The 12,677-nt window shown below is 46.2% G+C and overlaps 1 long non-coding RNA gene across 1 annotated transcript; it reads left to right on the top strand.

The window, feature by feature from the left end:
- Positions 1-7,471: 7,471 nt before the first annotated feature.
- LOC125920392 (uncharacterized) lies at positions 7,472-8,677 on the top strand. The gene is made up of 2 exons (XR_007457043.1): positions 7,472-7,987; positions 8,230-8,677. It is a non-coding gene; the product is annotated as an uncharacterized LOC125920392 (long non-coding RNA).
- The last annotated feature ends 4,000 nt before the right edge of the window (positions 8,678-12,677 follow it).

The following is a 12,677-nucleotide window of genomic DNA, read 5'->3' on the forward strand; positions in this document are numbered from 1 at the left end:
CCCCATCCTTATGCAGAAGTGGACGTAGCTGGGGTTGGACTCCTGCCCTAGGTCAACCCCGAGCCCCTGTCCCCTGTCCCTCCTGTGCTCGGCCTCCCTGACCACGAATCTGAGGTGGGAGAGCTGTCATGCTGGCCGCCCCACACAGGTCTAGCAGCGAACCCAGTCTAACCTGAGATGAAGTTTCACTTGCGGTTTTGACTTTCACGCAGCGTGATGCCCGAACTTGACGTACAGAAATAAGTGGTTTGAAATATTCCTTCGCGGACTCCCGCCCCTTCAGCTTCTCATAACCAAGGCCCATTATGTCACTTACTTCATTAGCTGTACTTATGATGTAGACAAAATCATACCCATTCATGTCGGGTATAGATCCATGTGCCTGATAGGTATGTAAACATACATGATAGATATATAGGCACACAGATATGTAGCTAGATGTATCTGTCTATATGTAGAGAGATGTCTACACATCCGTATCTCTACAGATACATCTAGCTACATATTTGTGTATCCATGGATCTATTATATGTCTATTACATATCTTTATATATGGGTCTAGATCTAAAGGTATAGAGAGATCATACAAGAGATATCGAGATACCTGTATGTATATATCTAACTCATATATGTATATATATCTAATGTGTATATCATCTATGCACATGAGAGACGGAGAGAATAAAGCAAATCTTGTTTTCGGGAAATCTGATACATTTTAAATATCCAGTAGGGAAACAGGACAGGTTAATGGGGCTAAGTGAGTTTTGCACAAGTGTTATGTACATTTGAAGTTGCTGAGATGGTGAGTAGAGATGCTGAGCAGGAGAAGCAGAGAGAAGAAACGCTGAGGCCCCGACAGCTCGGGGGAGCAAGTGTCCTGGGCTTGGACAGCCCCTCTGCTCATGCGCTCTGAGACCCGATCTAATCCTATTTCCTTCTGAACAAGTCAGAGTTTGTCTCTGCTGCTTGTAAACAAGAGGCGTAGTGGGACAGAAATCACCCTCAGCGAAAAATCACAACACAAATCTATTTTCGTACAGTGCAACTTTATAAAAGATGAGCAGATAAGGAATAATGTTCAGAAATGATAGCATCGGTCGTGTTAGAGTAGAGGATATTGGGAGTTATCTATATTATCCAAACTTACTATATATTACTTTATAAATAATGTAAGTCATTCTTGAAAGAACAATGATATGGGGGCATCTGGTGGCTCAGTCGGTTGGGCGTCCGACTTCAGCTCAGGTCATGATCTCACAGTTTGTGAGTTCGAGCCCCGCGTCGGGCTCTGTGCTGATGGCTCGGAGGCTGGAGCCTGCTTTGGATTCTGTGTCTCCCTCTCTCTCTGTGTCCCTCTCCCACTCACACTCTGTCTCTATCTCTCTCTCTCTCAAAAATAAATAAACATTAAGAAAACATTAAAAAAAAAAAAAGAACAATGATATGAGCATCTTAAGAAACACAACAGTGGAAGTCATTTTCATACTGAAATACAGCCCCTCATTTTGTAGGTCAGATAAGAGATCCCTTGGAGCACTGAGGGGTTCTACAAGCCCTTTGTACTTGAACGTTCAGGGCTGCAAAAAAAATGTTAACAAATACTGTTAATTGAGGCTCAGCTGACTGTAAAACTGAAACAGACCAAACAGCAAATGTGATCTTAATTTTTAAAAACTCAATTTACCTGCAAGGAGTATTTCATTGCACCCAAGCAAAGTGTGTCTGGATTCCTGCATTGGTGCTCTGTCTTAGATTCTATCTGTATGGTGCTCAAAATAGCGGGCAATTCATGGGGAGGAAGAGTCAATTTCTTTATTTGGTTTTAATGTTTTGGCTTTGTTTTGTTTTGTTTTACTCTTTGGACCCCTTTTTTTGCTGTGGATTTGACTTGTGAAACATGTTCTGAGATGATGAAAGGGGGCTCAGTAACTTGTGTAGGTGCTTACTGGAAATGAGCTTGGATGTTCATCCGATACATGCCATTTGGTAGCCTGGGAGCACTGCCACGATGTGCCCCCGCCTCCACCTCGTCAACTGGAGGACATTCTTTCCTTTCCAGGGGCCACCGCCTCCCCGAGACCCCAGTGTGCTTTCGGTGCCTGCTCCAAGGGGGCTGGGACACAGACTCTACTATGAAGCCGGAGGGCATTCCCAGTCCTGCTAGAAACGGATGCTTCTCAGTAGCACCTGCTGGTCATTGACTGCAAGGCCCCAGAGTCCCTGACGGCATCCAGAATAAGCGTCCTCCCTGGTCTCGGCCGCTGACACCAGAGAGAGGTGAGCCCTGGACAAGTTACCTCTCCTCGTCGTCAAGGCTGCTTTCTCGTGGGACGTGAGATTGGGCTCCCGATGGCTAAGCTTGCACGCCTTGAGGCTGTGTTGGGGGAGGCCCCGTGTGCCCACACAGGGTCCCAGAGGGGTCCTCCGTGGCCCCCAGACTCACAGTGGGCCGTCCTCACTGCCCCTGTGTCTTTCCACCCCACGGCGGCTCTATCTGAGAAGCTTTTCTGGACCTGGTCCTTGTGCGGGCCTGCAGCATCCACTCTGCAGGCTTCCAGAACTGTGAATCGGAGGGAAGGGTTTGGGCCCTCAGGCTTTTCCTCTCAAAAAGCCTTGAGTCTCCTCATGAGGATTTGCTCGCCCCCCCCCCCCCCCCCCCCCGTCCCCGGGACCAGGATTCAAGCATTTCTCTCGCAGGATAAAAGCTGTCGGAAGTCACTCCATGTTCTGGTGAAAGTCAGAGGTGGGAAAACCCTGTACCAGCACAATGTGCTTTCCCTGGGCAATCTGCTCACGCGCTCTCGAGCTGACAGCGCCCCATCACTCTTGGGCATGGAGAGCCCGAGGGTCTGGGCTTACAGGTGCCTTTCATCTCCATGGTGTTAAACAGCCGTTAGCTTAGGATTCAGAAAAGCATAGGGCTTGTAGGGACCTCTTACGTGGACCTAGAAGTGAAGTGCCTGGGGGTCACTGGGCCCCCAGAAAGTCCCTTGCTCCCTCCTCTGCCACTGGGGCTCACTCGGGGTCCTGTTTGTCACTGTGCTCCAGGCGTTTTTCCCCTGGGAAGCATGGGATAGATGTCATTAAACTTGTGCTATAGCCCAGATAACTGTGTTTTTTATATTAAAAAAAATTTTTTTTATTTTAGTCTTCATTTATTTTTGAGAGAGACACAGTGTGTGAGCAGGGGAGGAGCAGAGAGAGAGGGAGACACAGAATCGGAAGCAGGCTCCGGGCTCTGAGCTGTCAGCACAGAGCCTGACACAGGGCTCGAAACCATGAGCCATGAAGTCATGATTTAGGCTGAAGTCTGACCCTTAACCAACTGAGCCACCCAGGCATCCCCTGGATAACTGTGGTTTAAACAAGCCTTCAGTTTAACTCTGTTTCAAAATAAAAGGAACAGACTAAATACAGAGAAACCGTGAGAATGTAATCCGACGCTAAGTGGGGACCGACCGTGCGCTCTATATTAATCACAGAAGTGTTCACTTACTAGATCATCTCACCGCGGATGACCCCTGCCAGACGCGTCCGACTTCACAGCCCTTGTTCCACGTGGTCCATCAGAAGGTTGTTTGAGGCCGTCACCAGTACGTAGAGGCTATGTTTCTCGCAGAACGAACCGGGCTGTGACCCAGCACGAGCACACACAGTATGATTAGAGAGCAGAGCAGTGTATCTACTGTTCTTTCATAGCCCAAATTTACGCCCACTAGAAAAATGGGCATGACTTTAGAAGACACCCATCAAAGCCGGACAAGCATGACGCTCAGTTCCAGTTTATATCATATCCTGTTACCATAATGTCATGGATCAACCATGTAGTAACCCAAAGGTGTCCAGTCACTGTCACATGTATTTGTCTTGAAATTCTCGGGTAGCCTCGTATATATATTCTGTGCACACACATATACAAATGCATAGACACATACACACCCCCTGAGAGACTTGAAATTTCATCAGAAAAAGAGTTGTAGAAACATGTTTATGACAGATATGTTTAGTCATCATGGACCTTATTCCTTCAAATGTGGGGAAAGTTAAGGACATTTGATGACCACATACTTGCAAAGAAGACATTAGTTTTGTTTTGTTTTGTTTTGTTTTGTTTTAAATACAACTAGCCTGTTGTCTTTTGGTCTTTGAAATAAAAATCAATCTTACTGCGGTGCAAGAATACATTTGGGAGAAATCTAGGCTTTTAAAGTTGAGCTTTGCTGACATCCATGGGCAGACAAAGCTTCCCTCTTGAGCAGTGGTCTGCCGGACCAGAGACAGAATTACCACAGCCAATGGTTTTGAAGGAGAATTGCTCCCTGTGTGGTCTGTGAACTTTTAGAAAGCAGGAATTATCTTATTCATCTCCAGTGCCAGAAGGAATGCCAAGCATTTAATAGGCACTCTGCAAGTTCTTCTAGAAGGAATGAAAAACCGCAAAATGTCACGTATGTGCGTGGTCCTATCAGTCCCTGTGCCCGACTCAGACCGTATTTATCTTAGTTCCCGAATATAATGTTTAATGATAGATACCAACAAACTGCAAATCTTGGAAAAATCTGAAGAACAATGTAAAAAATGACCTAGGAGGCCTATCATAGGAGAAATGGCTCAGAGTATCCAAAGTGAAGGCTATTGACAAGATAACAGCCTTCTTCATACGCCAGAAGAGTGCATATCTGTGCAGCTCTAGACCGTAGAGCTGACCGAGGATTAGCAGAAATTATAAGGAAGCTCAATTTTACTAGGTCTTTCGCGCTGGCAGCTTCGGTGCGTCCCGCCGAGTCTGAGTCGCTGGCACGTGGGGGTTCCCGGGTGCACGGAGGGAAGGGGGCCGGTTTCAGGCACGTGCTTTCCTTTAAGTTGGAGCTGACCTCAGCATTTCCCCGTGTCTTCTGTTCACATTTCCCTCACACAGACCTCCCTACCTACACAGTTCCTTTCAAGGGATGTCCCCTTGTTTAATCTCTAGATGGGGAGCCCGTTGTCCCATTAAAACCACATTACTGTGGAAGAAAGGGAGACTGGCGTCGGGGTGGGGGGGAAACCTGGGAAGCTCTCTGCTACTATAAAAGCAAGTAGGCCTCTTAACTCTATTGTGTGTTCCCTCATCCTTTAATGTGTTATTTTATTTTTGAGAGAGAGAGCACGCTGGGGCGGGACAGAGAGAGAGGGAGACACAGACTCTGAAGCAGGCTCCAGGCTCCCAGCTGTCAGCCCAGAGCCCAATGCGGGGCTCGAACCCACGAACCGTGAGATCATGACCTGAGCCGAAGTTGGACGCTTAACCGACTGAGCCGCCCAGGCGCCCCACTCATTCTTTAAATAAATATTTATGGATTATCTACTATGAACCAGGTACTGTGTTAGGCACTGACATATAAATACAGATAAAATTGGTTCCTGCTTTGAATAAGTTCACATTCTAGGAAAGGAAACAAACTTCCAGAAAATAGTCATGATACACAGAAGTGTAATCTATAAACAAGTTTGAGATACGACGAGCACGAAAGAACCTCATTTCTTTTTTTTTTTAATTTTTTTTAACGTCTATTTATTTTTCACTTTTTAAAAAAAATTTTTTTTTTTAACATTTATTTATTTTTGAGACAGAGAGAGACAGAGCATGAACGGAGGAGGGGCAGAGAGAGAGGGAGACACAGAATCTGAAGCAGGCTCCAGGCTCTGAGCCATCAGCCCAGAGCCCAACGCGGGGCTCGAACCCACGGACCGCGAGATCGTGACCTGAGCCGAAATCGGACGCTTAACCGAATGAGCCACCCAGGCGCCCCGAAAGAACCTCATTTCAAAAGGGTCCTGGAAGAGCCAAGGACGCGGACGTTTCCACTGTCTAGAAGGTTGAGAGAAAGACCCTCCCTCCTCCAGCCTGTAAGGGGGAAATAGGAACACTGTGGGCAGAGAAGAAGTGTTTGCAAAGCCCGGAGGCCTGAGACACCGCATCACATTTCCAGAAGGGAGAAGTGAACAGAGAGAGGGGCGGACGCTGAGCGTGTCAGCGATGGGAGGAAATGGAATGGTTTGGTTTGTTATGTCACATGAATCAGTTTTAACTTTATTCTCAAGGTGACAAAGGGACATTAAAAGGGTTTCTTTTGTTGTTTTTTTTAAGCTTTTATTTATTTACTTTTGGGAAGCCGAGAGGGAAGGAGAGAGGGAGGGAGAGAGAAAAAGAATCCCAAGCAGTTTCCTCCCTGTCAGCGCAGAGCCTGATTCGGGTCTCTAATCCACGAACTGTGAGACTCTGACCTGAGCCAAAGTCAGTCGCTTAACCGACTGAGCCACCCAGGCGCGCCCGAAAGGTTTCTAAGCTGGATAAGTGACAATTTGTGCTAAATAGAAGTGGTAAAGCTGAGTGATGTGGTCAGAGATAACGTCTTTCAGGTAAGGACTGAGGTCGGTGTGCCGGAGACCAGAAAAGGGGCACATCTCTGAGGGGGTTGGGGGCACTATTGGCTCCTATTATAATCTGTTGTTTTACTCCCCCCATGGCCTTTGTGCCTGTATGTAAACACAAAGCAGGCGAGGGTTTTGAGGCAGTCACATGATTTATAATGCACTTAGTACGTTGTAAACTCTTAATAAATACTTGTGGAATGAATACGTACACCGATTTGTAGATCTTGTGTCCCTCAAAACCAGCCTAAAATGGCTTAAAGTAATCACTCTATAAGGAGGCGAAGACAATCCATACGAAGTCATGGAATATGGGCAAAGTTCAGTTTCAGAAAAACTCCGTGTTTAAATGAGTAGAATCAGCTTAAACACGGGCATACCTCCCTCTCACAAAGTAAAATACCAGTTCAGCTCACCAAACATTGTTGAGCTCCCTTCATATCCATGCCAAGTACATCCATTACCCTGAATTCCTACAACTTTTTGTGACCCTGTTGATTGTGCCTTAGCTGAAAGCCGTGTTAGACAAACCGAGTGGACCTGGCCCCGCTCTTGTTGGCCAGAATGGCTGCTGGAGTCGGAGATTTTCCAGAAGCCAGGGTAGGAGTCAGGGCGGGTTTGTGGGGAGCGACCTCTGTACGTCTTCACATGTAGGCAGCGAGAGCAATGGCCTTAGATTGATTCACTTTTCGGAGAGCAAAGATAGACACCTCCTTCGTCTCCCCAGACAAGATCTGCTTCCATTCCTAGCTCTCAAGGAGAATGTGTCTCTGGAGGGAAAAATGGGGCATTGGGTATAAGACTGGGTGTTGCCAAATTCAGGCTCCTTCACAGTAATTCAGACCTCGTGACACTGATTCAGACGCCCCTTGCGATCCCTTCATGGGAACCGAGGGCGAGGAGAACCCGTGTGAGCAGGGAGATTTGCCGCCTGCCGTGTGGACTCATGGCCCTTCATCAGTTGACTGGCTGGACGCGGATAGAGCCACCCCAGTCACTGCTTCCCGGAATCTCAGGACCTGCCTGACCGCGATGGCGGCTCCCACACTTACTCAATCTGCCACTTGGCACAAGCCAGCCTTGGGCGGCCACTGAGGGACTCAGCCTTGTCATCTGTCACATAGAGGAGTGGTTCTTCATTTCTGAAGTGAGGCATTCTGCCCCTTCTCCCCGTGGGAACTGTCCTTTCTCTGCCACTGCCCGAAACTGTTAAATCCCTGGTCTGAAGCACCTCACGGCCATCTGTACTACAAGATTCCTTCACTCTAAAGGCTGGTGTTCATCTCAGGTACAAAAAAAAGGGTGTCCTGCTACTATAGACTGAATATATGTGTCCCCCGCAAACGCAGATGTTGAAACTTAACCCCCAAGATGATGGTGTTAGGAGTTAGGGCCTGTGGGAGGTGAGAGGGCCAAGAGGCAGAGGCCCCATGATGTGATTATCGACCTCACAGAGAAGACTCCAGGCCCCCTGTGCTTTCCCCTGTGAGGTCTATGAACCAGGAGGCAGCTCTCACCAGACTCTGGATCTGTCGCGACCTTGGACTTCCAGCCTCCAGAGACATGAGAGGTGAATGTCCGTTGTTTATACGCCACCCAGTCTACGTATTATTATTTTTTTACAGGAGCCCATACGGGCTAAGATACCTGTAGTTATTCTCTTGCGGCCCAATCCTCACGGGTTAACTGCAATCCTTCTTCTTTCGTGCAATTCCGCTCTACATTTCAATATTTACCTATTATGCATTAGTGTCAGCCTCCTCACTATGAGAGAAATCGATGCGTGTGATTTCATTTTTTTCTAAAATACAGACAGCATCCGTTTACTTGGAGGCTCAGCTGGAAAATTCAGCCTTGTCGGACACAGAAAAACCCGCCGTGTGTCGACTTTGATGTGGAAACCCTGCTCCTGTCGCCTAATTTGTCCTCAAAGGGCAGTTATTATCTCTGTGGTGGCTCCTGTTGGGGACCGCCTGAATTCCTGCTTCGAGTGACATAAGCCTAAAGCTGCCTGGAGAGAACGCTGTTACGGCAGAGCGGATGCCCAGTGGCTCCGAATGAAATCCGGCCTTCTTTGCCTATTTATGCAGTGGTGATGAAACCACAGCCGTCCTGGGGGTGGGGTGGAGACGGCCAGATTTTAGCTGGCGTTGCGCAGAACCGAAGACCTTCGTGGCTTGCCTGCTGGCGATTTTGTTTTTGTGATTTGATAGATTGTTCTACAAACATGACATCCGCTCACACCTCCCTCCCTCGCCAAGCGCTCATGTTTCCAAATCTTTCTCCGCTCTAAGTTCTTCCTTCTGCCTTAGCACTTAGCACCTGACACACCGGACAATTTACCTGTTTACTGTGTTTTCCGATCCAGGTCTGTCTCTGTCGCCAGGAAGGAAGTTCGGCAGTGGGAGGGATCTGTGTCTGTCGGGTTCACGGCATACGAGAGGCGCTTCTTCTCTGTTTGCTGGATGGATAGGTGACTCCCGTTTCGATTCCGGGAGGCATGTAAAGTCCCCCGCCGGAGCGATAGAGTCGATTAGTTGTGCCGAATGATCACCGGAAGACGGTATCAGCACAAAACGAGCAGCTCGGTCACTACTCTCCGAGGCCTCCGACCGTGGCTCTGGGGCTGGCGTTTCCCGGTCCTGGATGTCCTCCCCCACAGACTGGGTCACAGACTGGATGGAACCCAGCGGTGAGGCCTTGGAGGTGCCCCACGCACTCAGCAGTGAAATAAGCCAGTGCCTCTGACAAGCCAGGGTGGTCGGACGGCGTGTTGCACCGTCGGTGACCGCAGCGTCCTCCGTGGGCCTGGAACTTCCGCTGATTTATTTGCAAGGGACGTCGCCGGCAGGGCCGTGCTGACAAGAGGTAGCCCACAGGGGGGTCCTGGGGGGAAGGCCCACGAGGAGAGGATGGCAGCCGAGAGCTCGAGCCCCCCAAGGCCTTTGCGGCACCTGCTTAGAGTTCATGCGTGGAGGGAACGAAGACTCTGTGTTTTATTTTGAAGGGGAATGTGGACGCTCTGGGTACGGTGCTTCCAAAGTCCCGGGGCGGGGGGACACGTTTAGGATCACTCGAGTAATTGCCAAATGCGGCCACTAATCAGGGTTCGAGGGAGGCATTTTGCAAACAATTTAACTTGGATAAGGTCTGCAGTGACCCAGTCGTGGGTGGGTTCTCGGTGAAAACGTCTGCCTCTCCTGCAAGCCCCTCTAGCTAGCCTGCCTGCTGCTTATTAGATCGCTAATTCAGTTGTGGTTTTGCCTTACATGGTTTTGCTTTCAAATCCAATTCAGTAAATTCGTAATTCAATGATCCACATTTTGAGAACGGACTGCAATTGAGAAATAAAATGTAGCAAAGCAGCACTGCCAAAGTCAAGGCTCTAATGGGATCTCATTTAAACTAGAAAAAAAAAAAAGGCGTTCCCCAGAACTTGTCATCTGATTTAAGAGGACTTTCTGTCATTGCCTTATCAATTTTCTGGGTTTCCTTATCTTGACTTGAAGACTGGACTGAGGCCATTTCGTGTTGTTTCGGTGCCTTGGTTACATCTAGCCACAGCGATTTGAGACGGATGAGCTAATTTAGATAATTTTTAAGGCTGTAACTGGAATTCGAGGACAGGAAAATGTAAGTCTCTCAGGGGCTTTTGATTCTGGTTTATGGCCTCAGAATGTTCTAATCTGTTTCAGAGAAGTATTTGAAAAATATTAGAATAAGATTTCATGTACTTGGATTTTTTTTTCGCCATACATAACTAATGTTCAACCATATGAAAAAAAAAATCCAGTAAATAAAATAGTCCTTTGTTATCTTTTGAAACAACTTATTCTGGTCACTTTCTATGAGACAAAATACTTTAAAAAAATGTTTTATTTTGAGAGAGAGAGAGAGAGAGAGAGAGAGCGAGACAGAGACAGAGAGCACAAGCAAGCAGGGGAGAGGCAAAGAGAGGGAGAGAGAATCCCAAGCAGGGCTGACAGCACAGAGCCCCACGCAGGGTCAGTCCCACGAACTGTGAAATCATGACCTGAGCCGAAATCGGACACTTAACAGACTGAGCCCCCCAGATGCCTGAGATAAAATACTTCTGTTAAAACAACATAATTATGGAGAATTTGATGGAACTTGGGGTTTAGAGAGACACAGATTTGAAGTTCAAGATGTGGTGCAGCAACTGATAAACTAGCTCAGTCTGCTTCTTGTTGTGACCTTTCAGTTTGTGAACTTCTCTCTGAGCCTCGGTGTCACTTTGTTCTAATAAGCAGTGCGGCTCCTTCACGGGTTCTTGTGGGGAGTCAATGAGATGGGGGACAGGGAGCCTTCGGTACGACTCCTGGCAGAAGCCAAGGACGCCCAAGCGTGCCCCTCTTACCACTCCAGAAAGTTGCTTGATAAGTTCATTTGTTGCAAGGTAATTTTTGTGCTTGTGAGGCTGTTGTTTCGGGAGCATAAAGACTATAACAGCATAATCTATTCCAATATATTTCTCAACTGCCACAAAGGGAAGTACATATAATGATTCTTTTTATGGCTGATATATAGTAGAAATACTGATTTTTCTATATTTGTTTGGTAACCAGCCATCTTACTGAATTCTCATCACCCATTTCTATCATCTTTAAATGCATGGTTCCTTCACATTTTCATGTCTTTGAAATCAAATGGCAGAGGAAACATAAGTTCCTTTGGCCGTCACGCAAGCTATTCACATTGGTAACACTGGATGCAGTTGAAGTTTAAATTAAATTTGGACGGGAAATTGTCAGTTGTCTGAGAAATGATTGCACGTGATAAAATGTTGAAACAAAAATTTTTTGGATGTTTCCACACACCAATCTAATGTACCACTCATTTTTAAAGGTCTCCAATAGATCATACAATTTTTAAATTCAGAGGGGTGGCTATGACAGATTTATGCATTATGAGAGATGATCACTTGGTATTAAATATCTGTTTTAAATCTCCATGTCTTCCATGAAAATATTTGACTTTCATCCTTATGTAAGTCAATTAAGAAAATAAATAAGACTACAATTTTGACCAAACTCCAGTGTTCTCTAAAATCCTTGAAATTATACTGTCAAGGCTAAATCTCATGAGTGCAGGTTATCAAAGCCAGTGAGTCCCCATAACTGGTCGAGCATCATTCGGAAAAACCTCTAGACTTGGAAGTGAAGACGGCTGAAACTCAAATATTGATTGTATCTTGCCGAGGAAGGCAGGATATAATGGTATGGATAAAATGTTCGTTATTGCCTCTTAGGAAAAAAAAGTATAAAGTTATTTCAGTGTTTTCTATTTTCTGTAAATTGCTATTACTAAAGTGATTTTAAACATTCCAATTGATTACATTTTAGAATCAAGAAACTACAGTCGTCCGAACAGTTTTCTTTTCTATTCTCTTCAGTTCTATATAGGGATTGTCACATCATCAGCAGTGAAGGGGCAGCCTTACGGTTAGCTAAAAACATGGCCTCCAGAGTCAGAATGCTTGGGTTTGAATCCTCTGTCCATTATCCGTTGTTATGTGACAACTAGCAATGTGTTGTTTTAATGGGCATCTTCCCCCTCGTTAAGTGGTGTGGACAATACCTACATCCTGAATTACTGAGAAGACAAATGAAGAAACGTAAGCCAATGTGTTGGTCACATCATGTACACTCAATAATTGTTAGTGACTTCAAGTCATTTTATCTGCCCTGGATTTTCAGAGTTCTTTCAGCTTCAAGAAACAGACTATCATCCATTACAAAAAGTCTCATAGGAATCTAAGAACAGAAAGCAAAACAGAGATGTTTATTTCCCATGGAAAGGTGTCAAGAGACTGGACTGCTTTCTCTGAGGGGCATTCCCACTTTTTCTCTGCCTTTCCCTGTTCAGGACTCTCTCCCTTCTCATTTTCTCCTGCTTCCTTTTCTCTCCCTACTTTTAGTGAACAAAACCATCCCCGTTTTCCTGGGGAGTGAATGGGATAGGCCCAATCATTTTTTGAACCAAGTCACATAAATCAGATGCTAGCAAGCCAGCCTGTCGGTAGGTTACTCTTGGGAGAGATATCCGGGACACCTGACTAATAATCTCTAGGTCAAGATCAGGGTGTCAAGGTGTCAGCGGGTTAAATGTCTTATAAAGAGATGTTTGAAATACAGACATCAAAATGTGTTTATAACATGTCCTTTCTTATATTTATATTTTATTTTCTTATCTTATTGCATTTACTGCAACTCCAAAGTAATTTACATGCTAATCGAAAT

This window comes from Panthera uncia, chromosome B4 (assembly GCF_023721935.1).
Source record: "Panthera uncia isolate 11264 chromosome B4, Puncia_PCG_1.0, whole genome shotgun sequence".
NCBI classification, from domain to species: Eukaryota; Metazoa; Chordata; class Mammalia; order Carnivora; family Felidae; genus Panthera; species Panthera uncia.